Source organism: Anomaloglossus baeobatrachus, unplaced genomic scaffold (assembly GCF_048569485.1).
Source record: "Anomaloglossus baeobatrachus isolate aAnoBae1 unplaced genomic scaffold, aAnoBae1.hap1 Scaffold_3994, whole genome shotgun sequence".
Lineage (NCBI taxonomy): Eukaryota > Metazoa > Chordata > Amphibia > Anura > Aromobatidae > Anomaloglossus > Anomaloglossus baeobatrachus.
In genome coordinates, this window is record NW_027443331.1 from 1 (window position 1) to 25,122 (window position 25,122).

Sequence of the window (25,122 nt, forward strand, 5' to 3'; positions counted from 1 at the left end):
CACCATTCTTCTTGTTTTGGCTCTGCAAAGCAGCCTTTTCAAGGGTTGGCTTGGGTGACAAAATGTCTTGTGTAGGCGTGGGTTTGTCTCCCTCTCGCTCTCTCTCCCTAAGATGTGTCCGGCATAGGCCAGGGTGCCACTCGAGGCCCAAACCAATTCTGGTTATCGCTTCTCGGCCTTTTGGCTAAGATCAAGTGTAGTATCTGTTCTTATCAGTTTAATATCTGATACGTCCCCTATCTGGGGACCATATATTAAATGGATTTTTAGAACAGGGAGATGGAAAAAGAGCTTGCTCTGTCCACTCCACGCATTGACCTGGTATTGCAGTACCTCCAGGAACGGTGCACCCCTTCTTAACCCAGTTTCCAAAAGCAGAACTCAATTCACCTGATTCATATTAGCCCGATTTAATGAATTGGAAGAAAGCATACGTCTTCATATGCACCTCAATTTGGCCCATTCACTTTTCACACTTCCTCCTTTTGTTTTTTATCTTTCACACTTTTGACTTTCTTTATTCATCCAAATAGCAAACTCATCACCACTCAACCTGACCAACTCGGCTATGTCCCCGTGCTGCAGTTCTCTGTCTTATCTAGATCATTTGCAATTGAATGGAATAGATCCCTTTTGGACAAAGTGGATTCACCTGCTGCTGCAGTGACCACAGGTGTGATAACATCTAGAATTGGCATCTGGTGCGATCTCTCCGCTTCCACTCCAAAGAAAGTTACCTGTTTATTCCTATCATGCATTGGTTTTTGGGGTTTTCTTTGAGTAATGATGATCTCTTTAGTAGTCTGTTGGCGCCCTCTCCTGGAGGAATAGTTTGCTTGCTCTTGGACATTCTAAAAGAGAGGTCATGATAGACATTGAGCTTCTGAGCTCAATTGGGGAAAGTCATGGGTGATGAATGTTTGCAACCTACTGCGAAGCCTCATACCGCAATATAAGGAACGTCAAATACTAAGAAAGGGCGGCCTATGAAAGAATTACTACTTTCAATAAGTACACTTAAACGGCTAATTGGGAATAGAAAAACTGTAAAAAGCCCTCTGAGAAAGCCCCCCTCTAACCTTTGATAGTAAGCTTTTCTGTAGTCTGCCTGTTGATGTATTTTCCGTTTGAACTGTGCACAACATGAAGAGACGGAACACTGGCGGCTTGTCACAATGCCCCCCGATGACATCACAATAGCGCTGCTGCCTAGAAAACAAGCTGCGCAGAAGAAGTTGTTCTTTGGGTGGGAGGGTGGGCTAGTGGAAGGAGGGGGCAATCTCTTTTTTTCCCGGGTGGTAGGGGGATGACAGGAGAAGGGAAGCGGGTGGTGAGAAAGGTACAGAGGGCAGGGTTTGGGGGCTGGGAAGGAAAGGGAAAAGATTAGGGTTTGGGGATGATGAAAGGGCTTTCTACGGGTAAGGATGGCAAAGGGTGGCAGTGACGGAAAGTCAGGCAACCTGTCCTGTCCGTCTTTTTGTATCGTGAATTGGAAAGACTGCAAGGGGGAGGGGAGTTGCTTGCGCCCTAAAGGAGGAGTTATTCAGATTCATTGCAGTGGGCGGCGGCTGCAAAACGCACCATTCTTCTTGTTTTGGCTCTGCAAAGCAGCCTTTTCAAGGGTTGGCTTGGGTGACAAAATGTCTTGTGTAGGCGTGGGTTTGTCTCCCTCTCGCTCTCTCTCCCTAAGATGTGTCCGGCATAGGCCAGGGTGCCACTCGAGGCCCAAACCAATTCTGGTTATCGCTTCTCGGCCTTTTGGCTAAGATCAAGTGTAGTATCTGTTCTTATCAGTTTAATATCTGATACGTCCCCTATCTGGGGACCATATATTAAATGGATTTTTAGAACAGGGAGATGGAAAAAGAGCTTGCTCTGTCCACTCCACGCATTGACCTGGTATTGCAGTACCTCCAGGAACGGTGCACCCCTTCTTAACCCAGTTTCCAAAAGCAGAACTCAATTCACCTGATTCATATTAGCCCGATTTAATGAATTGGAAGAAAGCATACGTCTTCATATGCACCTCAATTTGGCCCATTCACTTTTCACACTTCCTCCTTTTGTTTTTTATCTTTCACACTTTTGACTTTCTTTATTCATCCAAATAGCAAACTCATCACCACTCAACCTGACCAACTCGGCTATGTCCCCGTGCTGCAGTTCTCTGTCTTATCTAGATCATTTGCAATTGAATGGAATAGATCCCTTTTGGACAAAGTGGATTCACCTGCTGCTGCAGTGACCACAGGTGTGATAACATCTAGAATTGGCATCTGGTGCGATCTCTCCGCTTCCACTCCAAAGAAAGTTACCTGTTTATTCCTATCATGCATTGGTTTTTGGGGTTTTCTTTGAGTAATGATGATCTCTTTAGTAGTCTGTTGGCGCCCTCTCCTGGAGGAATAGTTTGCTTGCTCTTGGACATTCTAAAAGAGAGGTCATGATAGACATTGAGCTTCTGAGCTCAATTGGGGAAAGTCATGGGTGATGAATGTTTGCAACCTACTGCGAAGCCTCATACCGCAATATAAGGAACGTCAAATACTAAGAAAGGGCGGCCTATGAAAGAATTACTACTTTCAATAAGTACACTTAAACGGCTAATTGGGAATAGAAAAACTGTAAAAAGCCCTCTGAGAAAGCCCCCCTCTAACCTTTGATAGTAAGCTTTTCTGTAGTCTGCCTGTTGATGTATTTTCCGTTTGAACTGTGCACAACATGAAGAGACGGAACACTGGCGGCTTGTCACAATGCCCCCCGATGACATCACAATAGCGCTGCTGCCTAGAAAACAAGCTGCGCAGAAGAAGTTGTTCTTTGGGTGGGAGGGTGGGCTAGTGGAAGGAGGGGGCAATCTCTTTTTTTCCCGGGTGGTAGGGGGATGACAGGAGAAGGGAAGCGGGTGGTGAGAAAGGTACAGAGGGCAGGGTTTGGGGGCTGGGAAGGAAAGGGAAAAGATTAGGGTTTGGGGATGATGAAAGGGCTTTCTACGGGTAAGGATGGCAAAGGGTGGCAGTGACGGAAAGTCAGGCAACCTGTCCTGTCCGTCTTTTTGTATCGTGAATTGGAAAGACTGCAAGGGGGAGGGGAGTTGCTTGCGCCCTAAAGGAGGAGTTATTCAGATTCATTGCAGTGGGCGGCGGCTGCAAAACGCACCATTCTTCTTGTTTTGGCTCTGCAAAGCAGCCTTTTCAAGGGTTGGCTTGGGTGACAAAATGTCTTGTGTAGGCGTGGGTTTGTCTCCCTCTCGCTCTCTCTCCCTAAGATGTGTCCGGCATAGGCCAGGGTGCCACTCGAGGCCCAAACCAATTCTGGTTATCGCTTCTCGGCCTTTTGGCTAAGATCAAGTGTAGTATCTGTTCTTATCAGTTTAATATCTGATACGTCCCCTATCTGGGGACCATATATTAAATGGATTTTTAGAACAGGGAGATGGAAAAAGAGCTTGCTCTGTCCACTCCACGCATTGACCTGGTATTGCAGTACCTCCAGGAACGGTGCACCCCTTCTTAACCCAGTTTCCAAAAGCAGAACTCAATTCACCTGATTCATATTAGCCCGATTTAATGAATTGGAAGAAAGCATACGTCTTCATATGCACCTCAATTTGGCCCATTCACTTTTCACACTTCCTCCTTTTGTTTTTTATCTTTCACACTTTTGACTTTCTTTATTCATCCAAATAGCAAACTCATCACCACTCAACCTGACCAACTCGGCTATGTCCCCGTGCTGCAGTTCTCTGTCTTATCTAGATCATTTGCAATTGAATGGAATAGATCCCTTTTGGACAAAGTGGATTCACCTGCTGCTGCAGTGACCACAGGTGTGATAACATCTAGAATTGGCATCTGGTGCGATCTCTCCGCTTCCACTCCAAAGAAAGTTACCTGTTTATTCCTATCATGCATTGGTTTTTGGGGTTTTCTTTGAGTAATGATGATCTCTTTAGTAGTCTGTTGGCGCCCTCTCCTGGAGGAATAGTTTGCTTGCTCTTGGACATTCTAAAAGAGAGGTCATGATAGACATTGAGCTTCTGAGCTCAATTGGGGAAAGTCATGGGTGATGAATGTTTGCAACCTACTGCGAAGCCTCATACCGCAATATAAGGAACGTCAAATACTAAGAAAGGGCGGCCTATGAAAGAATTACTACTTTCAATAAGTACACTTAAACGGCTAATTGGGAATAGAAAAACTGTAAAAAGCCCTCTGAGAAAGCCCCCCTCTAACCTTTGATAGTAAGCTTTTCTGTAGTCTGCCTGTTGATGTATTTTCCGTTTGAACTGTGCACAACATGAAGAGACGGAACACTGGCGGCTTGTCACAATGCCCCCCGATGACATCACAATAGCGCTGCTGCCTAGAAAACAAGCTGCGCAGAAGAAGTTGTTCTTTGGGTGGGAGGGTGGGCTAGTGGAAGGAGGGGGCAATCTCTTTTTTTCCCGGGTGGTAGGGGGATGACAGGAGAAGGGAAGCGGGTGGTGAGAAAGGTACAGAGGGCAGGGTTTGGGGGCTGGGAAGGAAAGGGAAAAGATTAGGGTTTGGGGATGATGAAAGGGCTTTCTACGGGTAAGGATGGCAAAGGGTGGCAGTGACGGAAAGTCAGGCAACCTGTCCTGTCCGTCTTTTTGTATCGTGAATTGGAAAGACTGCAAGGGGGAGGGGAGTTGCTTGCGCCCTAAAGGAGGAGTTATTCAGATTCATTGCAGTGGGCGGCGGCTGCAAAACGCACCATTCTTCTTGTTTTGGCTCTGCAAAGCAGCCTTTTCAAGGGTTGGCTTGGGTGACAAAATGTCTTGTGTAGGCGTGGGTTTGTCTCCCTCTCGCTCTCTCTCCCTAAGATGTGTCCGGCATAGGCCAGGGTGCCACTCGAGGCCCAAACCAATTCTGGTTATCGCTTCTCGGCCTTTTGGCTAAGATCAAGTGTAGTATCTGTTCTTATCAGTTTAATATCTGATACGTCCCCTATCTGGGGACCATATATTAAATGGATTTTTAGAACAGGGAGATGGAAAAAGAGCTTGCTCTGTCCACTCCACGCATTGACCTGGTATTGCAGTACCTCCAGGAACGGTGCACCCCTTCTTAACCCAGTTTCCAAAAGCAGAACTCAATTCACCTGATTCATATTAGCCCGATTTAATGAATTGGAAGAAAGCATACGTCTTCATATGCACCTCAATTTGGCCCATTCACTTTTCACACTTCCTCCTTTTGTTTTTTATCTTTCACACTTTTGACTTTCTTTATTCATCCAAATAGCAAACTCATCACCACTCAACCTGACCAACTCGGCTATGTCCCCGTGCTGCAGTTCTCTGTCTTATCTAGATCATTTGCAATTGAATGGAATAGATCCCTTTTGGACAAAGTGGATTCACCTGCTGCTGCAGTGACCACAGGTGTGATAACATCTAGAATTGGCATCTGGTGCGATCTCTCCGCTTCCACTCCAAAGAAAGTTACCTGTTTATTCCTATCATGCATTGGTTTTTGGGGTTTTCTTTGAGTAATGATGATCTCTTTAGTAGTCTGTTGGCGCCCTCTCCTGGAGGAATAGTTTGCTTGCTCTTGGACATTCTAAAAGAGAGGTCATGATAGACATTGAGCTTCTGAGCTCAATTGGGGAAAGTCATGGGTGATGAATGTTTGCAACCTACTGCGAAGCCTCATACCGCAATATAAGGAACGTCAAATACTAAGAAAGGGCGGCCTATGAAAGAATTACTACTTTCAATAAGTACACTTAAACGGCTAATTGGGAATAGAAAAACTGTAAAAAGCCCTCTGAGAAAGCCCCCCTCTAACCTTTGATAGTAAGCTTTTCTGTAGTCTGCCTGTTGATGTATTTTCCGTTTGAACTGTGCACAACATGAAGAGACGGAACACTGGCGGCTTGTCACAATGCCCCCCGATGACATCACAATAGCGCTGCTGCCTAGAAAACAAGCTGCGCAGAAGAAGTTGTTCTTTGGGTGGGAGGGTGGGCTAGTGGAAGGAGGGGGCAATCTCTTTTTTTCCCGGGTGGTAGGGGGATGACAGGAGAAGGGAAGCGGGTGGTGAGAAAGGTACAGAGGGCAGGGTTTGGGGGCTGGGAAGGAAAGGGAAAAGATTAGGGTTTGGGGATGATGAAAGGGCTTTCTACGGGTAAGGATGGCAAAGGGTGGCAGTGACGGAAAGTCAGGCAACCTGTCCTGTCCGTCTTTTTGTATCGTGAATTGGAAAGACTGCAAGGGGGAGGGGAGTTGCTTGCGCCCTAAAGGAGGAGTTATTCAGATTCATTGCAGTGGGCGGCGGCTGCAAAACGCACCATTCTTCTTGTTTTGGCTCTGCAAAGCAGCCTTTTCAAGGGTTGGCTTGGGTGACAAAATGTCTTGTGTAGGCGTGGGTTTGTCTCCCTCTCGCTCTCTCTCCCTAAGATGTGTCCGGCATAGGCCAGGGTGCCACTCGAGGCCCAAACCAATTCTGGTTATCGCTTCTCGGCCTTTTGGCTAAGATCAAGTGTAGTATCTGTTCTTATCAGTTTAATATCTGATACGTCCCCTATCTGGGGACCATATATTAAATGGATTTTTAGAACAGGGAGATGGAAAAAGAGCTTGCTCTGTCCACTCCACGCATTGACCTGGTATTGCAGTACCTCCAGGAACGGTGCACCCCTTCTTAACCCAGTTTCCAAAAGCAGAACTCAATTCACCTGATTCATATTAGCCCGATTTAATGAATTGGAAGAAAGCATACGTCTTCATATGCACCTCAATTTGGCCCATTCACTTTTCACACTTCCTCCTTTTGTTTTTTATCTTTCACACTTTTGACTTTCTTTATTCATCCAAATAGCAAACTCATCACCACTCAACCTGACCAACTCGGCTATGTCCCCGTGCTGCAGTTCTCTGTCTTATCTAGATCATTTGCAATTGAATGGAATAGATCCCTTTTGGACAAAGTGGATTCACCTGCTGCTGCAGTGACCACAGGTGTGATAACATCTAGAATTGGCATCTGGTGCGATCTCTCCGCTTCCACTCCAAAGAAAGTTACCTGTTTATTCCTATCATGCATTGGTTTTTGGGGTTTTCTTTGAGTAATGATGATCTCTTTAGTAGTCTGTTGGCGCCCTCTCCTGGAGGAATAGTTTGCTTGCTCTTGGACATTCTAAAAGAGAGGTCATGATAGACATTGAGCTTCTGAGCTCAATTGGGGAAAGTCATGGGTGATGAATGTTTGCAACCTACTGCGAAGCCTCATACCGCAATATAAGGAACGTCAAATACTAAGAAAGGGCGGCCTATGAAAGAATTACTACTTTCAATAAGTACACTTAAACGGCTAATTGGGAATAGAAAAACTGTAAAAAGCCCTCTGAGAAAGCCCCCCTCTAACCTTTGATAGTAAGCTTTTCTGTAGTCTGCCTGTTGATGTATTTTCCGTTTGAACTGTGCACAACATGAAGAGACGGAACACTGGCGGCTTGTCACAATGCCCCCCGATGACATCACAATAGCGCTGCTGCCTAGAAAACAAGCTGCGCAGAAGAAGTTGTTCTTTGGGTGGGAGGGTGGGCTAGTGGAAGGAGGGGGCAATCTCTTTTTTTCCCGGGTGGTAGGGGGATGACAGGAGAAGGGAAGCGGGTGGTGAGAAAGGTACAGAGGGCAGGGTTTGGGGGCTGGGAAGGAAAGGGAAAAGATTAGGGTTTGGGGATGATGAAAGGGCTTTCTACGGGTAAGGATGGCAAAGGGTGGCAGTGACGGAAAGTCAGGCAACCTGTCCTGTCCGTCTTTTTGTATCGTGAATTGGAAAGACTGCAAGGGGGAGGGGAGTTGCTTGCGCCCTAAAGGAGGAGTTATTCAGATTCATTGCAGTGGGCGGCGGCTGCAAAACGCACCATTCTTCTTGTTTTGGCTCTGCAAAGCAGCCTTTTCAAGGGTTGGCTTGGGTGACAAAATGTCTTGTGTAGGCGTGGGTTTGTCTCCCTCTCGCTCTCTCTCCCTAAGATGTGTCCGGCATAGGCCAGGGTGCCACTCGAGGCCCAAACCAATTCTGGTTATCGCTTCTCGGCCTTTTGGCTAAGATCAAGTGTAGTATCTGTTCTTATCAGTTTAATATCTGATACGTCCCCTATCTGGGGACCATATATTAAATGGATTTTTAGAACAGGGAGATGGAAAAAGAGCTTGCTCTGTCCACTCCACGCATTGACCTGGTATTGCAGTACCTCCAGGAACGGTGCACCCCTTCTTAACCCAGTTTCCAAAAGCAGAACTCAATTCACCTGATTCATATTAGCCCGATTTAATGAATTGGAAGAAAGCATACGTCTTCATATGCACCTCAATTTGGCCCATTCACTTTTCACACTTCCTCCTTTTGTTTTTTATCTTTCACACTTTTGACTTTCTTTATTCATCCAAATAGCAAACTCATCACCACTCAACCTGACCAACTCGGCTATGTCCCCGTGCTGCAGTTCTCTGTCTTATCTAGATCATTTGCAATTGAATGGAATAGATCCCTTTTGGACAAAGTGGATTCACCTGCTGCTGCAGTGACCACAGGTGTGATAACATCTAGAATTGGCATCTGGTGCGATCTCTCCGCTTCCACTCCAAAGAAAGTTACCTGTTTATTCCTATCATGCATTGGTTTTTGGGGTTTTCTTTGAGTAATGATGATCTCTTTAGTAGTCTGTTGGCGCCCTCTCCTGGAGGAATAGTTTGCTTGCTCTTGGACATTCTAAAAGAGAGGTCATGATAGACATTGAGCTTCTGAGCTCAATTGGGGAAAGTCATGGGTGATGAATGTTTGCAACCTACTGCGAAGCCTCATACCGCAATATAAGGAACGTCAAATACTAAGAAAGGGCGGCCTATGAAAGAATTACTACTTTCAATAAGTACACTTAAACGGCTAATTGGGAATAGAAAAACTGTAAAAAGCCCTCTGAGAAAGCCCCCCTCTAACCTTTGATAGTAAGCTTTTCTGTAGTCTGCCTGTTGATGTATTTTCCGTTTGAACTGTGCACAACATGAAGAGACGGAACACTGGCGGCTTGTCACAATGCCCCCCGATGACATCACAATAGCGCTGCTGCCTAGAAAACAAGCTGCGCAGAAGAAGTTGTTCTTTGGGTGGGAGGGTGGGCTAGTGGAAGGAGGGGGCAATCTCTTTTTTTCCCGGGTGGTAGGGGGATGACAGGAGAAGGGAAGCGGGTGGTGAGAAAGGTACAGAGGGCAGGGTTTGGGGGCTGGGAAGGAAAGGGAAAAGATTAGGGTTTGGGGATGATGAAAGGGCTTTCTACGGGTAAGGATGGCAAAGGGTGGCAGTGACGGAAAGTCAGGCAACCTGTCCTGTCCGTCTTTTTGTATCGTGAATTGGAAAGACTGCAAGGGGGAGGGGAGTTGCTTGCGCCCTAAAGGAGGAGTTATTCAGATTCATTGCAGTGGGCGGCGGCTGCAAAACGCACCATTCTTCTTGTTTTGGCTCTGCAAAGCAGCCTTTTCAAGGGTTGGCTTGGGTGACAAAATGTCTTGTGTAGGCGTGGGTTTGTCTCCCTCTCGCTCTCTCTCCCTAAGATGTGTCCGGCATAGGCCAGGGTGCCACTCGAGGCCCAAACCAATTCTGGTTATCGCTTCTCGGCCTTTTGGCTAAGATCAAGTGTAGTATCTGTTCTTATCAGTTTAATATCTGATACGTCCCCTATCTGGGGACCATATATTAAATGGATTTTTAGAACAGGGAGATGGAAAAAGAGCTTGCTCTGTCCACTCCACGCATTGACCTGGTATTGCAGTACCTCCAGGAACGGTGCACCCCTTCTTAACCCAGTTTCCAAAAGCAGAACTCAATTCACCTGATTCATATTAGCCCGATTTAATGAATTGGAAGAAAGCATACGTCTTCATATGCACCTCAATTTGGCCCATTCACTTTTCACACTTCCTCCTTTTGTTTTTTATCTTTCACACTTTTGACTTTCTTTATTCATCCAAATAGCAAACTCATCACCACTCAACCTGACCAACTCGGCTATGTCCCCGTGCTGCAGTTCTCTGTCTTATCTAGATCATTTGCAATTGAATGGAATAGATCCCTTTTGGACAAAGTGGATTCACCTGCTGCTGCAGTGACCACAGGTGTGATAACATCTAGAATTGGCATCTGGTGCGATCTCTCCGCTTCCACTCCAAAGAAAGTTACCTGTTTATTCCTATCATGCATTGGTTTTTGGGGTTTTCTTTGAGTAATGATGATCTCTTTAGTAGTCTGTTGGCGCCCTCTCCTGGAGGAATAGTTTGCTTGCTCTTGGACATTCTAAAAGAGAGGTCATGATAGACATTGAGCTTCTGAGCTCAATTGGGGAAAGTCATGGGTGATGAATGTTTGCAACCTACTGCGAAGCCTCATACCGCAATATAAGGAACGTCAAATACTAAGAAAGGGCGGCCTATGAAAGAATTACTACTTTCAATAAGTACACTTAAACGGCTAATTGGGAATAGAAAAACTGTAAAAAGCCCTCTGAGAAAGCCCCCCTCTAACCTTTGATAGTAAGCTTTTCTGTAGTCTGCCTGTTGATGTATTTTCCGTTTGAACTGTGCACAACATGAAGAGACGGAACACTGGCGGCTTGTCACAATGCCCCCCGATGACATCACAATAGCGCTGCTGCCTAGAAAACAAGCTGCGCAGAAGAAGTTGTTCTTTGGGTGGGAGGGTGGGCTAGTGGAAGGAGGGGGCAATCTCTTTTTTTCCCGGGTGGTAGGGGGATGACAGGAGAAGGGAAGCGGGTGGTGAGAAAGGTACAGAGGGCAGGGTTTGGGGGCTGGGAAGGAAAGGGAAAAGATTAGGGTTTGGGGATGATGAAAGGGCTTTCTACGGGTAAGGATGGCAAAGGGTGGCAGTGACGGAAAGTCAGGCAACCTGTCCTGTCCGTCTTTTTGTATCGTGAATTGGAAAGACTGCAAGGGGGAGGGGAGTTGCTTGCGCCCTAAAGGAGGAGTTATTCAGATTCATTGCAGTGGGCGGCGGCTGCAAAACGCACCATTCTTCTTGTTTTGGCTCTGCAAAGCAGCCTTTTCAAGGGTTGGCTTGGGTGACAAAATGTCTTGTGTAGGCGTGGGTTTGTCTCCCTCTCGCTCTCTCTCCCTAAGATGTGTCCGGCATAGGCCAGGGTGCCACTCGAGGCCCAAACCAATTCTGGTTATCGCTTCTCGGCCTTTTGGCTAAGATCAAGTGTAGTATCTGTTCTTATCAGTTTAATATCTGATACGTCCCCTATCTGGGGACCATATATTAAATGGATTTTTAGAACAGGGAGATGGAAAAAGAGCTTGCTCTGTCCACTCCACGCATTGACCTGGTATTGCAGTACCTCCAGGAACGGTGCACCCCTTCTTAACCCAGTTTCCAAAAGCAGAACTCAATTCACCTGATTCATATTAGCCCGATTTAATGAATTGGAAGAAAGCATACGTCTTCATATGCACCTCAATTTGGCCCATTCACTTTTCACACTTCCTCCTTTTGTTTTTTATCTTTCACACTTTTGACTTTCTTTATTCATCCAAATAGCAAACTCATCACCACTCAACCTGACCAACTCGGCTATGTCCCCGTGCTGCAGTTCTCTGTCTTATCTAGATCATTTGCAATTGAATGGAATAGATCCCTTTTGGACAAAGTGGATTCACCTGCTGCTGCAGTGACCACAGGTGTGATAACATCTAGAATTGGCATCTGGTGCGATCTCTCCGCTTCCACTCCAAAGAAAGTTACCTGTTTATTCCTATCATGCATTGGTTTTTGGGGTTTTCTTTGAGTAATGATGATCTCTTTAGTAGTCTGTTGGCGCCCTCTCCTGGAGGAATAGTTTGCTTGCTCTTGGACATTCTAAAAGAGAGGTCATGATAGACATTGAGCTTCTGAGCTCAATTGGGGAAAGTCATGGGTGATGAATGTTTGCAACCTACTGCGAAGCCTCATACCGCAATATAAGGAACGTCAAATACTAAGAAAGGGCGGCCTATGAAAGAATTACTACTTTCAATAAGTACACTTAAACGGCTAATTGGGAATAGAAAAACTGTAAAAAGCCCTCTGAGAAAGCCCCCCTCTAACCTTTGATAGTAAGCTTTTCTGTAGTCTGCCTGTTGATGTATTTTCCGTTTGAACTGTGCACAACATGAAGAGACGGAACACTGGCGGCTTGTCACAATGCCCCCCGATGACATCACAATAGCGCTGCTGCCTAGAAAACAAGCTGCGCAGAAGAAGTTGTTCTTTGGGTGGGAGGGTGGGCTAGTGGAAGGAGGGGGCAATCTCTTTTTTTCCCGGGTGGTAGGGGGATGACAGGAGAAGGGAAGCGGGTGGTGAGAAAGGTACAGAGGGCAGGGTTTGGGGGCTGGGAAGGAAAGGGAAAAGATTAGGGTTTGGGGATGATGAAAGGGCTTTCTACGGGTAAGGATGGCAAAGGGTGGCAGTGACGGAAAGTCAGGCAACCTGTCCTGTCCGTCTTTTTGTATCGTGAATTGGAAAGACTGCAAGGGGGAGGGGAGTTGCTTGCGCCCTAAAGGAGGAGTTATTCAGATTCATTGCAGTGGGCGGCGGCTGCAAAACGCACCATTCTTCTTGTTTTGGCTCTGCAAAGCAGCCTTTTCAAGGGTTGGCTTGGGTGACAAAATGTCTTGTGTAGGCGTGGGTTTGTCTCCCTCTCGCTCTCTCTCCCTAAGATGTGTCCGGCATAGGCCAGGGTGCCACTCGAGGCCCAAACCAATTCTGGTTATCGCTTCTCGGCCTTTTGGCTAAGATCAAGTGTAGTATCTGTTCTTATCAGTTTAATATCTGATACGTCCCCTATCTGGGGACCATATATTAAATGGATTTTTAGAACAGGGAGATGGAAAAAGAGCTTGCTCTGTCCACTCCACGCATTGACCTGGTATTGCAGTACCTCCAGGAACGGTGCACCCCTTCTTAACCCAGTTTCCAAAAGCAGAACTCAATTCACCTGATTCATATTAGCCCGATTTAATGAATTGGAAGAAAGCATACGTCTTCATATGCACCTCAATTTGGCCCATTCACTTTTCACACTTCCTCCTTTTGTTTTTTATCTTTCACACTTTTGACTTTCTTTATTCATCCAAATAGCAAACTCATCACCACTCAACCTGACCAACTCGGCTATGTCCCCGTGCTGCAGTTCTCTGTCTTATCTAGATCATTTGCAATTGAATGGAATAGATCCCTTTTGGACAAAGTGGATTCACCTGCTGCTGCAGTGACCACAGGTGTGATAACATCTAGAATTGGCATCTGGTGCGATCTCTCCGCTTCCACTCCAAAGAAAGTTACCTGTTTATTCCTATCATGCATTGGTTTTTGGGGTTTTCTTTGAGTAATGATGATCTCTTTAGTAGTCTGTTGGCGCCCTCTCCTGGAGGAATAGTTTGCTTGCTCTTGGACATTCTAAAAGAGAGGTCATGATAGACATTGAGCTTCTGAGCTCAATTGGGGAAAGTCATGGGTGATGAATGTTTGCAACCTACTGCGAAGCCTCATACCGCAATATAAGGAACGTCAAATACTAAGAAAGGGCGGCCTATGAAAGAATTACTACTTTCAATAAGTACACTTAAACGGCTAATTGGGAATAGAAAAACTGTAAAAAGCCCTCTGAGAAAGCCCCCCTCTAACCTTTGATAGTAAGCTTTTCTGTAGTCTGCCTGTTGATGTATTTTCCGTTTGAACTGTGCACAACATGAAGAGACGGAACACTGGCGGCTTGTCACAATGCCCCCCGATGACATCACAATAGCGCTGCTGCCTAGAAAACAAGCTGCGCAGAAGAAGTTGTTCTTTGGGTGGGAGGGTGGGCTAGTGGAAGGAGGGGGCAATCTCTTTTTTTCCCGGGTGGTAGGGGGATGACAGGAGAAGGGAAGCGGGTGGTGAGAAAGGTACAGAGGGCAGGGTTTGGGGGCTGGGAAGGAAAGGGAAAAGATTAGGGTTTGGGGATGATGAAAGGGCTTTCTACGGGTAAGGATGGCAAAGGGTGGCAGTGACGGAAAGTCAGGCAACCTGTCCTGTCCGTCTTTTTGTATCGTGAATTGGAAAGACTGCAAGGGGGAGGGGAGTTGCTTGCGCCCTAAAGGAGGAGTTATTCAGATTCATTGCAGTGGGCGGCGGCTGCAAAACGCACCATTCTTCTTGTTTTGGCTCTGCAAAGCAGCCTTTTCAAGGGTTGGCTTGGGTGACAAAATGTCTTGTGTAGGCGTGGGTTTGTCTCCCTCTCGCTCTCTCTCCCTAAGATGTGTCCGGCATAGGCCAGGGTGCCACTCGAGGCCCAAACCAATTCTGGTTATCGCTTCTCGGCCTTTTGGCTAAGATCAAGTGTAGTATCTGTTCTTATCAGTTTAATATCTGATACGTCCCCTATCTGGGGACCATATATTAAATGGATTTTTAGAACAGGGAGATGGAAAAAGAGCTTGCTCTGTCCACTCCACGCATTGACCTGGTATTGCAGTACCTCCAGGAACGGTGCACCCCTTCTTAACCCAGTTTCCAAAAGCAGAACTCAATTCACCTGATTCATATTAGCCCGATTTAATGAATTGGAAGAAAGCATACGTCTTCATATGCACCTCAATTTGGCCCATTCACTTTTCACACTTCCTCCTTTTGTTTTTTATCTTTCACACTTTTGACTTTCTTTATTCATCCAAATAGCAAACTCATCACCACTCAACCTGACCAACTCGGCTATGTCCCCGTGCTGCAGTTCTCTGTCTTATCTAGATCATTTGCAATTGAATGGAATAGATCCCTTTTGGACAAAGTGGATTCACCTGCTGCTGCAGTGACCACAGGTGTGATAACATCTAGAATTGGCATCTGGTGCGATCTCTCCGCTTCCACTCCAAAGAAAGTTACCTGTTTATTCCTATCATGCATTGGTTTTTGGGGTTTTCTCTTGAGTAATGATGATCTCTTTAGTAGTCTGTTGGCGCCCTCTCCTGGAGGAATAGTTTGCTTGCTCTTGGACATTCTAAAAGAGAGGTCATGATAGACATTGAGCTTCTGAGCTCAATTGGGGAAAGTCATGGGTGATGAATGTTTGCAACCTACTGCGAAGCCTCATACCGCAATATAAGGAACGTCAAATACTAAGAAAGGGCGGCCTATGAAAGAATTACTACTTTCAATAAGTACACTTAAACGGCTAATTGGGAATAGAAAAACTGTAAAAAGCCCTCTGAGAAAGCCCCCCTCTAACCTTTGATAGTAAGCTTTTCTGTAGTCTGCCTGTTGATGTATTTTCCGTTTGAACTGTGCACAACATGAAGAGACGGAACACTGGCGGCTTGTCACAATGCCCCCCGATGACATCACAATAGCGCTGCTGCCTAGAAAACAAGCTGCGCAGAAGAAGTTGTTCTTTGGGTGGGAGGGTGGGCTAGTGGAAGGAGGGGGCAATCTCTTTTTTTCCCGGGTGGTAGGGGGATGACAGGAGAAGGGAAGCGGGTGGTGAGAAAGGTACAGAGGGCAGGGTTTGGGGGCTGGGAAGGAAAGGGAAAAGATTAGGGTTTGGGGATGATGAAAGGGCTTTCTACGGGTAAGGATGGCAAAGGGTGGCAGTGACGGAAAGTCAGGCAACCTGTCCTGTCCGTCTTTTTGTATCGTGAATTGGAAAGACTGCAAGGGGGAGGGGAGTTGCTTGCGCCCTAAAGGAGGAGTTATTCAGATTCATTGCAGTGGGCGGCGGCTGCAAAACGCACCATTCTTCTTGTTTTGGCTCTGCAAAGCAGCCTTTTCAAGGGTTGGCTTGGGTGACAAAATGTCTTGTGTAGGCGTGGGTTTGTCTCCCTCTCGCTCTCTCTCCCTAAGATGTGTCCGGCATAGGCCAGGGTGCCACTCGAGGCCCAAACCAATTCTGGTTATCGCTTCTCGGCCTTTTGGCTAAGATCAAGTGTAGTATCTGTTCTTATCAGTTTAATATCTGATACGTCCCCTATCTGGGGACCATATATTAAATGGATTTTTAGAACAGGGAGATGGAAAAAGAGCTTGCTCTGTCCACTCCACGCATTGACCTGGTATTGCAGTACCTCCAGGAACGGTGCACCCCTTCTTAACCCAGTTTCCAAAAGCAGAACTCAATTCACCTGATTCATATTAGCCCGATTTAATGAATTGGAAGAAAGCATACGTCTTCATATGCACCTCAATTTGGCCCATTCACTTTTCACACTTCCTCCTTTTGTTTTTTATCTTTCACACTTTTGACTTTCTTTATTCATCCAAATAGCAAACTCATCACCACTCAACCTGACCAACTCGGCTATGTCCCCGTGCTGCAGTTCTCTGTCTTATCTAGATCATTTGCAATTGAATGGAATAGATCCCTTTTGGACAAAGTGGATTCACCTGCTGCTGCAGTGACCACAGGTGTGATAACATCTAGAATTGGCATCTGGTGCGATCTCTCCGCTTCCACTCCAAAGAAAGTTACCTGTTTATTCCTATCATGCATTGGTTTTTGGGGTTTTCTTTGAGTAATGATGATCTCTTTAGTAGTCTGTTGGCGCCCTCTCCTGGAGGAATAGTTTGCTTGCTCTTGGACATTCTAAAAGAGAGGTCATGATAGACATTGAGCTTCTGAGCTCAATTGGGGAAAGTCATGGGTGATGAATGTTTGCAACCTACTGCGAAGCCTCATACCGCAATATAAGGAACGTCAAATACTAAGAAAGGGCGGCCTATGAAAGAATTACTACTTTCAATAAGTACACTTAAACGGCTAATTGGGAATAGAAAAACTGTAAAAAGCCCTCTGAGAAAGCCCCCCTCTAACCTTTGATAGTAAGCTTTTCTGTAGTCTGCCTGTTGATGTATTTTCCGTTTGAACTGTGCACAACATGAAGAGACGGAACACTGGCGGCTTGTCACAATGCCCCCCGATGACATCACAATAGCGCTGCTGCCTAGAAAACAAGCTGCGCAGAAGAAGTTGTTCTTTGGGTGGGAGGGTGGGCTAGTGGAAGGAGGGGGCAATCTCTTTTTTTCCCGGGTGGTAGGGGGATGACAGGAGAAGGGAAGCGGGTGGTGAGAAAGGTACAGAGGGCAGGGTTTGGGGGCTGGGAAGGAAAGGGAAAAGATTAGGGTTTGGGGATGATGAAAGGGCTTTCTACGGGTAAGGATGGCAAAGGGTGGCAGTGACGGAAAGTCAGGCAACCTGTCCTGTCCGTCTTTTTGTATCGTGAATTGGAAAGACTGCAAGGGGGAGGGGAGTTGCTTGCGCCCTAAAGGAGGAGTTATTCAGATTCATTGCAGTGGGCGGCGGCTGCAAAACGCACCATTCTTCTTGTTTTGGCTCTGCAAAGCAGCCTTTTCAAGGGTTGGCTTGGGTGACAAAATGTCTTGTGTAGGCGTGGGTTTGTCTCCCTCTCGCTCTCTCTCCCTAAGATGTGTCCGGCATAGGCCAGGGTGCCACTCGAGGCCCAAACCAATTCTGGTTATCGCTTCTCGGCCTTTTGGCTAAGATCAAGTGTAGTATCTGTTCTTATCAGTTTAATATCTGATACGTCCCCTATCTGGGGACCATATATTAAATGGATTTTTAGAACAGGGAGATGGAAAAAGAGCTTGCTCTGTCCACTCCACGCATTGACCTGGTATTGCAGTACCTCCAGGAACGGTGCACCCCTTCTTAACCCAGTTTCCAAAAGCAGAACTCAATTCACCTGATTCATATTAGCCCGATTTAATGAATTGGAAGAAAGCATACGTCTTCATATGCACCTCAATTTGGCCCATTCACTTTTCACACTTCCTCCTTTTGTTTTTTATCTTTCACACTTTTGACTTTCTTTATTCATCCAAATAGCAAACTCATCACCACTCAACCTGACCAACTCGGCTATGTCCCCGTGCTGCAGTTCTCTGTCTTATCTAGATCATTTGCAATTGAATGGAATAGATCCCTTTTGGACAAAGTGGATTCACCTGCTGCTGCAGTGACCACAGGTGTGATAACATCTAGAATTGGCATCTGGTGCGATCTCTCCGCTTCCACTCCAAAGAAAGTTACCTGTTTATTCCTATCATGCATTGGTTTTTGGGGTTTTCTTTGAGTAATGATGATCTCTTTAGTAGTCTGTTGGCGCCCTCTCCTGGAGGAATAGTTTGCTTGCTCTTGGACATTCTAAAAGAGAGGTCATGATAGACATTGAGCTTCTGAGCTCAATTGGGGAAAGTCATGGGTGATGAATGTTTGCAACCTACTGCGAAGCCTCATACCGCAATATAAGGAACGTCAAATACTAAGAAAGGGCGGCCTATGAAAGAATTACTACTTTCAATAAGTACACTTAAACGGCTAATTGGGAATAGAAAAACTGTAAAAAGCCCTCTGAGAAAGCCCCCCTCTAACCTTTGATAGTAAGCTTTTCTGTAGTCTGCCTGTTGATGTATTTTCCGTTTGAACTGTGCACAACATGAAGAGACGGAACACTGGCGGCTTGTCACAATGCCCCCCGATGACATCACAATAGCGCTGCTGCCTAGAAAACAAGCTGCGCAGAAGAAGTTGTTCTTTGGGTGGGAGGGTGGGCTAGTGGAAGGAGGGGGCAATCTCTTTTTTTCCCGGGTGGTAGGGGGATGACAGGAGAAGGGAAGCGGGTGGTGAGAAAGGTACAGAGGGCAGGGTTTGGGGGCTGGGAAGGAAAGGGAAAAGATTAGGGTTTGGGGATGATGAAAGGGCTTTCTACGGGTAAGGATGGCAAAGGGTGGCAGTGACGGAAAGTCAGGCAACCTGTCCTGTCCGTCTTTTTGTATCGTGAATTGGAAAGACTGCAAGGGGGAGGGGAGTTGCTTGCGCCCTAAAGGAGGAGTTATTCAGATTCATTGCAGTGGGCGGCGGCTGCAAAACGCACCATTCTTCTTGTTTTGGCTCTGCAAAGCAGCCTTTTCAAGGGTTGGCTTGGGTGACAAAATGTCTTGTGTAGGCGTGGGTTTGTCTCCCTCTCGCTCTCTCTCCCTAAGATGTGTCCGGCATAGGCCAGGGTGCCACTCGAGGCCCAAACCAATTCTGGTTATCGCTTCTCGGCCTTTTGGCTAAGATCAAGTGTAGTATCTGTTCTTATCAGTTTAATATCTGATACGTCCCCTATCTGGGGACCATATATTAAATGGATTTTTAGAACAGGGAGATGGAAAAAGAGCTTGCTCTGTCCACTCCACGCATTGACCTGGTATTGCAGTACCTCCAGGAACGGTGCACCCCTTCTTAACCCAGTTTCCAAAAGCAGAACTCAATTCACCTGATTCATATTAGCCCGATTTAATGAATTGGAAGAAAGCATACGTCTTCATATGCACCTCAATTTGGCCCATTCACTTTTCACACTTCCTCCTTTTGTTTTTTATCTTTCACACTTTTGACTTTCTTTATTCATCCAAATAGCAAACTCATCACCACTCAACCTGACCAACTCGGCTATGTCCCCGTGCTGCAGTTCTCTGTCTTATCTAGATCATTTGCAATTGAATGGAATAGATCCCTTTTGGACAAAGTGGATTCACCTGCTGCTGCAGTGACCACAGGTGTGATAACATCTAGAATTGGCATCTGGTGCGATCTCTCCGCTTCCACTCCAAAGAAAGTTACCTGTTTATTCCTATCATGCATTGGTTTTTGGGGTTTTCTTTGAGTAATGATGATCTCTTTAGTAGTCTGTTGGCGCCCTCTCCTGGAGGAATAGTTTGCTTGCTCTTGGACATTCTAAAAGAGAGGTCATGATAGACATTGAGCTTCTGAGCTCAATTGGGGAAAGTCATGGGTGATGAATGTTTGCAACCTACTGCGAAGCCTCATACCGCAATATAAGGAACGTCAAATACTAAGAAAGGGCGGCCTATGAAAGAATTACTACTTTCAATAAGTACACTTAAACGGCTAATTGGGAATAGAAAAACTGTAAAAAGCCCTCTGAGAAAGCCCCCCTCTAACCTTTGATAGTAAGCTTTTCTGTAGTCTGCCTGTTGATGTATTTTCCGTTTGAACTGTGCACAACATGAAGAGACGGAACACTGGCGGCTTGTCACAATGCCCCCCGATGACATCACAATAGCGCTGCTGCCTAGAAAACAAGCTGCGCAGAAGAAGTTGTTCTTTGGGTGGGAGGGTGGGCTAGTGGAAGGAGGGGGCAATCTCTTTTTTTCCCGGGTGGTAGGGGGATGACAGGAGAAGGGAAGCGGGTGGTGAGAAAGGTACAGAGGGCAGGGTTTGGGGGCTGGGAAGGAAAGGGAAAAGATTAGGGTTTGGGGATGATGAAAGGGCTTTCTACGGGTAAGGATGGCAAAGGGTGGCAGTGACGGAAAGTCAGGCAACCTGTCCTGTCCGTCTTTTTGTATCGTGAATTGGAAAGACTGCAAGGGGGAGGGGAGTTGCTTGCGCCCTAAAGGAGGAGTTATTCAGATTCATTGCAGTGGGCGGCGGCTGCAAAACGCACCATTCTTCTTGTTTTGGCTCTGCAAAGCAGCCTTTTCAAGGGTTGGCTTGGGTGACAAAATGTCTTGTGTAGGCGTGGGTTTGTCTCCCTCTCGCTCTCTCTCCCTAAGATGTGTCCGGCATAGGCCAGGGTGCCACTCGAGGCCCAAACCAATTCTGGTTATCGCTTCTCGGCCTTTTGGCTAAGATCAAGTGTAGTATCTGTTCTTATCAGTTTAATATCTGATACGTCCCCTATCTGGGGACCATATATTAAATGGATTTTTAGAACAGGGAGATGGAAAAAGAGCTTGCTCTGTCCACTCCACGCATTGACCTGGTATTGCAGTACCTCCAGGAACGGTGCACCCCTTCTTAACCCAGTTTCCAAAAGCAGAACTCAATTCACCTGATTCATATTAGCCCGATTTAATGAATTGGAAGAAAGCATACGTCTTCATATGCACCTCAATTTGGCCCATTCACTTTTCACACTTCCTCCTTTTGTTTTTTATCTTTCACACTTTTGACTTTCTTTATTCATCCAAATAGCAAACTCATCACCACTCAACCTGACCAACTCGGCTATGTCCCCGTGCTGCAGTTCTCTGTCTTATCTAGATCATTTGCAATTGAATGGAATAGATCCCTTTTGGACAAAGTGGATTCACCTGCTGCTGCAGTGACCACAGGTGTGATAACATCTAGAATTGGCATCTGGTGCGATCTCTCCGCTTCCACTCCAAAGAAAGTTACCTGTTTATTCCTATCATGCATTGGTTTTTGGGGTTTTCTTTGAGTAATGATGATCTCTTTAGTAGTCTGTTGGCGCCCTCTCCTGGAGGAATAGTTTGCTTGCTCTTGGACATTCTAAAAGAGAGGTCATGATAGACATTGAGCTTCTGAGCTCAATTGGGGAAAGTCATGGGTGATGAATGTTTGCAACCTACTGCGAAGCCTCATACCGCAATATAAGGAACGTCAAATACTAAGAAAGGGCGGCCTATGAAAGAATTACTACTTTCAATAAGTACACTTAAACGGCTAATTGGGAATAGAAAAACTGTAAAAAGCCCTCTGAGAAAGCCCCCCTCTAACCTTTGATAGTAAGCTTTTCTGTAGTCTGCCTGTTGATGTATTTTCCGTTTGAACTGTGCACAACATGAAGAGACGGAACACTGGCGGCTTGTCACAATGCCCCCCGATGACATCACAATAGCGCTGCTGCCTAGAAAACAAGCTGCGCAGAAGAAGTTGTTCTTTGGGTGGGAGGGTGGGCTAGTGGAAGGAGGGGGCAATCTCTTTTTTTCCCGGGTGGTAGGGGGATGACAGGAGAAGGGAAGCGGGTGGTGAGAAAGGTACAGAGGGCAGGGTTTGGGGGCTGGGAAGGAAAGGGAAAAGATTAGGGTTTGGGGATGATGAAAGGGCTTTCTACGGGTAAGGATGGCAAAGGGTGGCAGTGACGGAAAGTCAGGCAACCTGTCCTGTCCGTCTTTTTGTATCGTGAATTGGAAAGACTGCAAGGGGGAGGGGAGTTGCTTGCGCCCTAAAGGAGGAGTTATTCAGATTCATTGCAGTGGGCGGCGGCTGCAAAACGCACCATTCTTCTTGTTTTGGCTCTGCAAAGCAGCCTTTTCAAGGGTTGGCTTGGGTGACAAAATGTCTTGTGTAGGCGTGGGTTTGTCTCCCTCTCGCTCTCTCTCCCTAAGATGTGTCCGGCATAGGCCAGGGTGCCACTCGAGGCCCAAACCAATTCTGGTTATCGCTTCTCGGCCTTTTGGCTAAGATCAAGTGTAGTATCTGTTCTTATCAGTTTAATATCTGATACGTCCCCTATCTGGGGACCATATATTAAATGGATTTTTAGAACAGGGAGATGGAAAAAGAGCTTGCTCTGTCCACTCCACGCATTGACCTGGTATTGCAGTACCTCCAGGAACGGTGCACCCCTTCTTAACCCAGTTTCCAAAAGCAGAACTCAATTCACCTGATTCATATTAGCCCGATTTAATGAATTGGAAGAAAGCATACGTCTTCATATGCACCTCAATTTGGCCCATTCACTTTTCACACTTCCTCCTTTTGTTTTTTATCTTTCACACTTTTGACTTTCTTTATTCATCCAAATAGCAAACTCATCACCACTCAACCTGACCAACTCGGCTATGTCCCCGTGCTGCAGTTCTCTGTCTTATCTAGATCATTTGCAATTGAATGGAATAGATCCCTTTTGGACAAAGTGGATTCACCTGCTGCTGCAGTGACCACAGGTGTGATAACATCTAGAATTGGCATCTGGTGCGATCTCTCCGCTTCCACTCCAAAGAAAGTTACCTGTTTATTCCTATCATGCATTGGTTTTTGGGGTTTTCTTTGAGTAATGATGATCTCTTTAGTAGTCTGTTGGCGCCCTCTCCTGGAGGAATAGTTTGCTTGCTCTTGGACATTCTAAAAGAGAGGTCATGATAGACATTGAGCTTCTGAGCTCAATTGGGGAAAGTCATGGGTGATGAATGTTTGCAACCTACTGCGAAGCCTCATACCGCAATATAAGGAACGTCAAATACTAAGAAAGGGCGGCCTATGAAAGAATTACTACTTTCAATAAGTACACTTAAACGGCTAATTGGGAATAGAAAAACTGTAAAAAGCCCTCTGAGAAAGCCCCCCTCTAACCTTTGATAGTAAGCTTTTCTGTAGTCTGCCTGTTGATGTATTTTCCGTTTGAACTGTGCACAACATGAAGAGACGGAACACTGGCGGCTTGTCACAATGCCCCCCGATGACATCACAATAGCGCTGCTGCCTAGAAAACAAGCTGCGCAGAAGAAGTTGTTCTTTGGGTGGGAGGGTGGGCTAGTGGAAGGAGGGGGCAATCTCTTTTTTTCCCGGGTGGTAGGGGGATGACAGGAGAAGGGAAGCGGGTGGTGAGAAAGGTACAGAGGGCAGGGTTTGGGGGCTGGGAAGGAAAGGGAAAAGATTAGGGTTTGGGGATGATGAAAGGGCTTTCTACGGGTAAGGATGGCAAAGGGTGGCAGTGACGGAAAGTCAGGCAACCTGTCCTGTCCGTCTTTTTGTATCGTGAATTGGAAAGACTGCAAGGGGGAGGGGAGTTGCTTGCGCCCTAAAGGAGGAGTTATTCAGATTCATTGCAGTGGGCGGCGGCTGCAAAACGCACCATTCTTCTTGTTTTGGCTCTGCAAAGCAGCCTTTTCAAGGGTTGGCTTGGGTGACAAAATGTCTTGTGTAGGCGTGGGTTTGTCTCCCTCTCGCTCTCTCTCCCTAAGATGTGTCCGGCATAGGCCAGGGTGCCACTCGAGGCCCAAACCAATTCTGGTTATCGCTTCTCGGCCTTTTGGCTAAGATCAAGTGTAGTATCTGTTCTTATCAGTTTAATATCTGATACGTCCCCTATCTGGGGACCATATATTAAATGGATTTTTAGAACAGGGAGATGGAAAAAGAGCTTGCTCTGTCCACTCCACGCATTGACCTGGTATTGCAGTACCTCCAGGAACGGTGCACCCCTTCTTAACCCAGTTTCCAAAAGCAGAACTCAATTCACCTGATTCATATTAGCCCGATTTAATGAATTGGAAGAAAGCATACGTCTTCATATGCACCTCAATTTGGCCCATTCACTTTTCACACTTCCTCCTTTTGTTTTTTATCTTTCACACTTTTGACTTTCTTTATTCATCCAAATAGCAAACTCATCACCACTCAACCTGACCAACTCGGCTATGTCCCCGTGCTGCAGTTCTCTGTCTTATCTAGATCATTTGCAATTGAATGGAATAGATCCCTTTTGGACAAAGTGGATTCACCTGCTGCTGCAGTGACCACAGGTGTGATAACATCTAGAATTGGCATCTGGTGCGATCTCTCCGCTTCCACTCCAAAGAAAGTTACCTGTTTATTCCTATCATGCATTGGTTTTTGGGGTTTTCTTTGAGTAATGATGATCTCTTTAGTAGTCTGTTGGCGCCCTCTCCTGGAGGAATAGTTTGCTTGCTCTTGGACATTCTAAAAGAGAGGTCATGATAGACATTGAGCTTCTGAGCTCAATTGGGGAAAGTCATGGGTGATGAATGTTTGCAACCTACTGCGAAGCCTCATACCGCAATATAAGGAACGTCAAATACTAAGAAAGGGCGGCCTATGAAAGAATTACTACTTTCAATAAGTACACTTAAACGGCTAATTGGGAATAGAAAAACTGTAAAAAGCCCTCTGAGAAAGCCCCCCTCTAACCTTTGATAGTAAGCTTTTCTGTAGTCTGCCTGTTGATGTATTTTCCGTTTGAACTGTGCACAACATGAAGAGACGGAACACTGGCGGCTTGTCACAATGCCCCCCGATGACATCACAATAGCGCTGCTGCCTAGAAAACAAGCTGCGCAGAAGAAGTTGTTCTTTGGGTGGGAGGGTGGGCTAGTGGAAGGAGGGGGCAATCTCTTTTTTTCCCGGGTGGTAGGGGGATGACAGGAGAAGGGAAGCGGGTGGTGAGAAAGGTACAGAGGGCAGGGTTTGGGGGCTGGGAAGGAAAGGGAAAAGATTAGGGTTTGGGGATGATGAAAGGGCTTTCTACGGGTAAGGATGGCAAAGGGTGGCAGTGACGGAAAG

At 46.2% G+C, this 25,122-nt stretch overlaps 16 non-coding genes across 16 annotated transcripts; all 16 read left to right on the forward strand.

Moving 5' to 3' along the window:
- Window positions 1-164: 164 nt before the first annotated feature.
- LOC142276550 (U2 spliceosomal RNA) lies at window positions 165-355 on the forward strand. The gene has a single exon (XR_012739983.1). It is a non-coding gene; the product is annotated as a U2 spliceosomal RNA (small nuclear RNA).
- A 1,387-nt stretch (window positions 356-1,742) lies between these two features.
- Window positions 1,743-1,933, forward strand: LOC142276562 (U2 spliceosomal RNA). Its single transcript, XR_012739994.1, has one exon. It is a non-coding gene; the product is annotated as a U2 spliceosomal RNA (small nuclear RNA).
- A 1,387-nt stretch (window positions 1,934-3,320) lies between these two features.
- Window positions 3,321-3,511, forward strand: LOC142276574 (U2 spliceosomal RNA). Its single transcript, XR_012740005.1, has one exon. It is a non-coding gene; the product is annotated as a U2 spliceosomal RNA (small nuclear RNA).
- Window positions 3,512-4,898: 1,387 nt separating this feature from the next.
- LOC142276582 (U2 spliceosomal RNA) lies at window positions 4,899-5,089 on the forward strand. The gene has a single exon (XR_012740011.1). It is a non-coding gene; the product is annotated as a U2 spliceosomal RNA (small nuclear RNA).
- Window positions 5,090-6,476: 1,387 nt separating this feature from the next.
- LOC142276583 (U2 spliceosomal RNA) lies at window positions 6,477-6,667 on the forward strand. The gene has a single exon (XR_012740012.1). It is a non-coding gene; the product is annotated as a U2 spliceosomal RNA (small nuclear RNA).
- Window positions 6,668-8,054: 1,387 nt separating this feature from the next.
- On the forward strand, window positions 8,055-8,245 carry LOC142276551 (U2 spliceosomal RNA). Its single transcript, XR_012739984.1, has one exon. It is a non-coding gene; the product is annotated as a U2 spliceosomal RNA (small nuclear RNA).
- A 1,387-nt stretch (window positions 8,246-9,632) lies between these two features.
- On the forward strand, window positions 9,633-9,823 carry LOC142276552 (U2 spliceosomal RNA). Its single transcript, XR_012739985.1, has one exon. It is a non-coding gene; the product is annotated as a U2 spliceosomal RNA (small nuclear RNA).
- Window positions 9,824-11,210: 1,387 nt separating this feature from the next.
- Window positions 11,211-11,401, forward strand: LOC142276553 (U2 spliceosomal RNA). Its single transcript, XR_012739986.1, has one exon. It is a non-coding gene; the product is annotated as a U2 spliceosomal RNA (small nuclear RNA).
- Window positions 11,402-12,788: 1,387 nt separating this feature from the next.
- LOC142276554 (U2 spliceosomal RNA) lies at window positions 12,789-12,979 on the forward strand. The gene has a single exon (XR_012739987.1). It is a non-coding gene; the product is annotated as a U2 spliceosomal RNA (small nuclear RNA).
- A 1,387-nt stretch (window positions 12,980-14,366) lies between these two features.
- LOC142276555 (U2 spliceosomal RNA) lies at window positions 14,367-14,557 on the forward strand. The gene has a single exon (XR_012739988.1). It is a non-coding gene; the product is annotated as a U2 spliceosomal RNA (small nuclear RNA).
- Window positions 14,558-15,945: 1,388 nt separating this feature from the next.
- On the forward strand, window positions 15,946-16,136 carry LOC142276556 (U2 spliceosomal RNA). Its single transcript, XR_012739989.1, has one exon. It is a non-coding gene; the product is annotated as a U2 spliceosomal RNA (small nuclear RNA).
- A 1,387-nt stretch (window positions 16,137-17,523) lies between these two features.
- LOC142276557 (U2 spliceosomal RNA) lies at window positions 17,524-17,714 on the forward strand. Its single transcript, XR_012739990.1, has one exon. It is a non-coding gene; the product is annotated as a U2 spliceosomal RNA (small nuclear RNA).
- A 1,387-nt stretch (window positions 17,715-19,101) lies between these two features.
- Window positions 19,102-19,292, forward strand: LOC142276558 (U2 spliceosomal RNA). The gene has a single exon (XR_012739991.1). It is a non-coding gene; the product is annotated as a U2 spliceosomal RNA (small nuclear RNA).
- A 1,387-nt stretch (window positions 19,293-20,679) lies between these two features.
- LOC142276560 (U2 spliceosomal RNA) lies at window positions 20,680-20,870 on the forward strand. Its single transcript, XR_012739992.1, has one exon. It is a non-coding gene; the product is annotated as a U2 spliceosomal RNA (small nuclear RNA).
- Window positions 20,871-22,257: 1,387 nt separating this feature from the next.
- On the forward strand, window positions 22,258-22,448 carry LOC142276561 (U2 spliceosomal RNA). Its single transcript, XR_012739993.1, has one exon. It is a non-coding gene; the product is annotated as a U2 spliceosomal RNA (small nuclear RNA).
- A 1,387-nt stretch (window positions 22,449-23,835) lies between these two features.
- Window positions 23,836-24,026, forward strand: LOC142276563 (U2 spliceosomal RNA). The gene has a single exon (XR_012739995.1). It is a non-coding gene; the product is annotated as a U2 spliceosomal RNA (small nuclear RNA).
- The last annotated feature ends 1,096 nt before the right edge of the window (window positions 24,027-25,122 follow it).